The 4,948-nt window shown below is 41.6% G+C and overlaps 1 non-coding gene across 1 annotated transcript; it reads left to right on the forward strand.

The window, feature by feature from the left end:
* Positions 1-4,640: 4,640 nt before the first annotated feature.
* Positions 4,641-4,747, forward strand: LOC141670009 (small nucleolar RNA R71). The gene has a single exon (XR_012554260.1). It is a non-coding gene; the product is annotated as a small nucleolar RNA R71 (small nucleolar RNA).
* The last annotated feature ends 201 nt before the right edge of the window (positions 4,748-4,948 follow it).

Here is a 4,948-nt window from a genome sequence, read left to right on the forward strand (position 1 = left end):
CAGATCATTCTCAAAAATTTCCACCGCTCCATGTGGAAACACAATTTTGACAAAAAATGGCCTTGACCATCTTGACTTCAACTTTCCAGGAAAAAGACGGAGACGAGAGTTGAAAAAAAGAACTTGTTACCCCGGCACAAATGATTTGAGTACTAAACCCCTATCATGCCACCTCTTGACTTTCTCCTTATACATTTTGTTGTTCTCATAAGCTTGAAGTCGAAATTCGTCGAGTTCATTCAATTGAAGCATCCTCTTCTTTCCAACCGCATCCAAGTCAAGATTCAACTTCTTCAAAGCCCAATATGCCTTATGCTCGAGCTCCACAGGAAAATGACACCCCTTACCATAGACCAACTGAAACGGCGATATTCCCAATGGAGTATTATATGATGTTCTATACGCCCAAACAGCTTCATCAAGCTTCAAAGACCAATCTTTCCTCGACGGACACACAACTTTCTCTAAAATGCGCTTGATCTTTCTGTTAGACACCTCAGCTTAACCATTTGTCTGAGGATGATAAGCCATGGCAATGCAATGATTCACATTATACCTTCGCATCATAGCAGTGAACTTGCGATTGCAAAAATGCGACCCCTCATCACTGATTATGACTCTTGGAGTTCCAAACCTTGTGAATATCTGCTTGTGAAGAAAATTAAGCACCACTTTCGCATCGTTTGTTGGCAACGCCATAACTTCCACCCATTTCGACACATAATCAACCGCCAACAAGATATATTAATTGTTACAAGATGAGACAAATGGCCCCATGAAGTCAATTCCCCAAACATCGAAGACTTCAACCTCGAGAAGCATATTAAGAGGCATCTCATCCCTCTTAGACATATTACCCGCACGTTGACATTGATCACATTTCAAGATGAACTGGTGAGCATCTTTAAATAATGTCGGCCAAAAGAATCCTGCTTGAAGAACACGAGCTGCTGTCTTTTCTCCCCCATAATATCCTCCATAAGCCGTTGAGTGGCAATCTCACAAGATCCCTCCCCCCCTTTTTGTTATAAGGAATACATCTTCTGATGATTTGGTCAGCTCCTTGACGAAAAAGAAATGGCTCATCCCACATATACCACTATACTTCATGTAGAAACTTCTTCCTTTGAGCATAAGATAAATCGGGAGGCATGATATTACTCACCAGGTAGTTCACAATGTCTGCAAACCACGGTTCTTCTTCTTGCACTCCAAACAGCTGCTCGTCGAGAAAAGACTCATTTATCAATGTCTTATCCAATGAAGTAGCATTAGGACTTTCTAAGCGCGAGAGATGATCATCGACTTGATTTTCAGTCCCCTTTCTATCCTTGATCTCTAGTTCAAATTCTTGAAGCAAAAGAACCCATCTAACCAATCTAGGATTTGAGTCCTTCTTTGAGACGAGATATCGAATTGCAGCGTAATCAGTGAAAACTGTCACCTTAGTCCCAAGTAGATAAGATCGAAATTTCTCAAAACCATAGACAATACCAAAAGTTCTTTCTCCATAGTAGTGTAATTCAGTTGAGCACCATTAAGAGTCTTACTAGCATAGTAGACCATATGAAATATGTTGTTCTTCCTCTATCCAAGAACTGCTCCAACTGCATAGTCACTTGCATCGCACATCATCTCAAAAGGTTCATTCCAATCAGGTGCAGTTATGACCGGTGCCGTGATTAAACTCTTCTTCAAAGTCTCAAAAGCTACAAGGCACTCATCATCAAACTTAAAAGGGGCATCTTTCTCTAGCAAACTGCCCAATGGCTTTGAAATCTTAGAAAAGTCTTTGATGAAATGCCTATAGAAACTCGCATGACCAAGAAAACTATGAATTTCCTTAACAGAAATAGGTGGAGGAAGATTCTCAATGACCCCCACCTTGGCTTTGTCCACCTCCAGACCCTTACTAGAAACCTTGTGCCCGAGAATAATGCCCTGATGCGCCATAAAGTGACATTTCTCCCAATTGAGAACCAGATTGGTCTCAACACACCTTTTGAGAACATGTCCAAGATTTTGCAAGCATTCATCAAAAGAATCGCCAAATACAGAGAAGTTGTCCATGAACACCTCCACATTCTGGCCAATCATATCAGAAAAGATGGCCATTATACATCTCTAAAATGTGACTGATGCACCACACAGACCAAAAGAAACTCGTCTAAAAGCGGTTCAAATGGGTTTGATCTTTCCCAACCATTCTGAAAGTACCAAATAGACAAGTGAAGGTAGTTTTCTCCTAATCTTCTGGAGCGATACAAATCTGATTGTAGCCCGTATAGCCATCCAGAAGACAATAGTAATCATGCCCAGCCAATCTATCAAACATCTGATCAATGAAAGGAAGAGGGAAGTGATCCTTCCTTGTAGCCTTGTTCAGCTTCCTATAATCCATGCAAACTCTCCACCCTGTGACTGTTCGTGTCGAAATAAGCTCATTCTTCTCATTTTCTACCACAGTAATATCACCTTTCTTTGGCACACATTGAACTGGGCTTATCCATGAACTGTCAGAAATAGGGTAGATGATCCCTGTATTTATCCACTTAGGAATTTCCTTTTTTACTACTTCCTTCATGATTGGATTAAGTCTTGTTTGCTGCTCGACCGTAGGCTTGTTACCTTCCTCTAAAGGGTTGATTCCCTTTACATCTGCTATAGTCCAGCCAATTTCCGATTTGAACTCTCTCAGAATCCTCAGAAGCTTTTTCTCATCACTACCTGAAAGGTCAGATGCAATAATAACAGGCAAAGTAGATGCATCACCTAAAAACGCATACCTCAAATGCTCGGTTAAAGGCTTAAGCTCAAGAGTGGGAGCTTCTTCAATAGATGACTTGAGGCATTTAGGATCTTTGTTCAATTCCTCCATTTCAAGAGATTCAAAAGGCATATCTATCTTCCTCTTCCAGGGAGAAGCATTCAAATACTGCAATTGTTCTTCACCTTCGTCATCTTCACTATCTGAATTTCCCAATAAGGCTTTCACTAAGGCATCAGACCGTAGCAATTGATCAAGTTCTGAAGTAACCACAGAATCTACCAACTCCACTTTCAGGCATTCCTCATTTTCCATAGGAAACTTTATAGCATTGAACACATTAAGAGTTATATCCTGATCCAGCACTCGTATTGTGAGCTCACCCTTCTGCATATCTATCAAGGTTCAGCCAGTCGCTAAGAAAGGTCTTCCCAAGATTATGGGAATCTTCTTATCCTCCTCAAAATCAAGAATTACGAAATCAGTAGGGAAGATGAATTTATCAACCTTGACCAAGACATCCTCCACAATACCTCGCGGATATGTAATAGAACGATCGGCTAACTGCAAGGTCATATAAGTCGGTTTTGGATCAGGTAAGTCCAACTGCTTGAAGATTGATAATGGCATTAGATGAATGCTAGCTCCCAAGTCACATAAGCATTTGTCAAATGACACTTTTCCAATAGTACACGGAATAGTGAAGCTTCCTGGATCTTTAAGCTTCGTAGGCAACTTCTGTTGCAGCACAACACTGCATTCCTCTGTAAGAGCGACTGTCTCTAAATCATCTAGCTTCATTTTTCGGGAGAGAATACCTTTCATAAACTTTGCATAACTAGGTTCTGCTCAAGAGCCTCAGTGAAAGGTATGTTGATATGAAGTTTCTTGAACACCTCCAAAAACTTCTCAAATTGCTTGTCCAGCTTTTTCTTCTGCAGCCGCTTAGGAAAAGGCGGTCGAGGATAGATCTGTTTCTCCCCTGTATTACCCTCAGGAGGAGTGTGCTCAACAGTAGTCTTCCTTGGTTCCACTTCTACTTCCTGCTTCTCTACTTCTTTCTCAGCCTCTGCTTCTTCAGTCAACACTTGAGTTTGTTCGGGATTCGCGACCTTTCCAGACCTTAAAGTGATTGCCTTTACCTGCTCCTTAGCTTCCCTCTTTCCTAGCACTTCAGTGTCACTAGGTAGTGTACCAGACTGACGATTAAGCAAGGCATTAACAATTTGCCCAATTTGATTTTCCAAGGTCTTGATAGAAATGGCTTGACTCTTGCACATAAGTTTCAACTCCTCTAATTCAGATTTTTCATTGGCTTGTTGCAGCTGGAGTTGTTGTCTTGGTGCATATTGCGGTTGCTGAAAACCAGGGGTTGTACTGCTTAGCTGGATACTGCTGACAAGGCTGTTGAACCGAATTTTGAGTATTGCTCCAACTGAAATTAGGATGATTGTGGTTGTTGGGATGATAAGTGGCTGGCACAGGTTGCTGCGAACGCTGAAAGTTACTCACGAACTGAGCTGATTCACTAGAAATTGCGCACTGATCAGTCTTATGGGCACCAGCACAAAGCTCACAGACACTAGCGATTTGATTAACTCCATAATTAGCCAAAGTGTCCACCTTCATCGTCAAAGCCTTAAGTTGGGCAGTTATAGCATTTGTTACATCCAACTCCAGAATTCTTGCTACCTTTCCCTGAGTCGGTCTTTGGGAAGGATTCTGGTACTCATTAGCAGCCATCAGTTCAATAAGTTCACAAGCTTCATCATAGCTTTTAGCCCACAAGGCTCCTCCTGATGCTGCATCAAGCATGGGTCTAGAAGTAGCACTCAATCCATTGTAGAAATAGTTAATAATCATCTAATTAGGCATGCCATGGTGTGGGCACTTCCTTAGCATCTCCTTATATCGATCCCAAGCCTCACACAGAGATTCTCCAATTTGCTGAGCAAACTGAGTAAGAGCATTCCTGATTGCAGCAGTCTTCGCCATAGGGAAGAATTTAGTGAGAAACTTTTGAGCAAGATCTTCACAAGTGGTGATAGACCCTGCTGGTAGAGAATGTAACCAGCACTTAGCTTTGTCCCTTAGAGAGAATGGGAAGAGTCGCAGCTTAATAGCATCTTCAGTCACATCATTGAATTTGAATGTGTCGCAGATCTCGATGAAATCCCTTAT

The sequence above is a fragment of the Apium graveolens genome, chromosome 6 (assembly GCF_009905375.1).
Source record: "Apium graveolens cultivar Ventura chromosome 6, ASM990537v1, whole genome shotgun sequence".
In the NCBI taxonomy this organism is placed as follows: Eukaryota; Viridiplantae; Streptophyta; class Magnoliopsida; order Apiales; family Apiaceae; genus Apium; species Apium graveolens.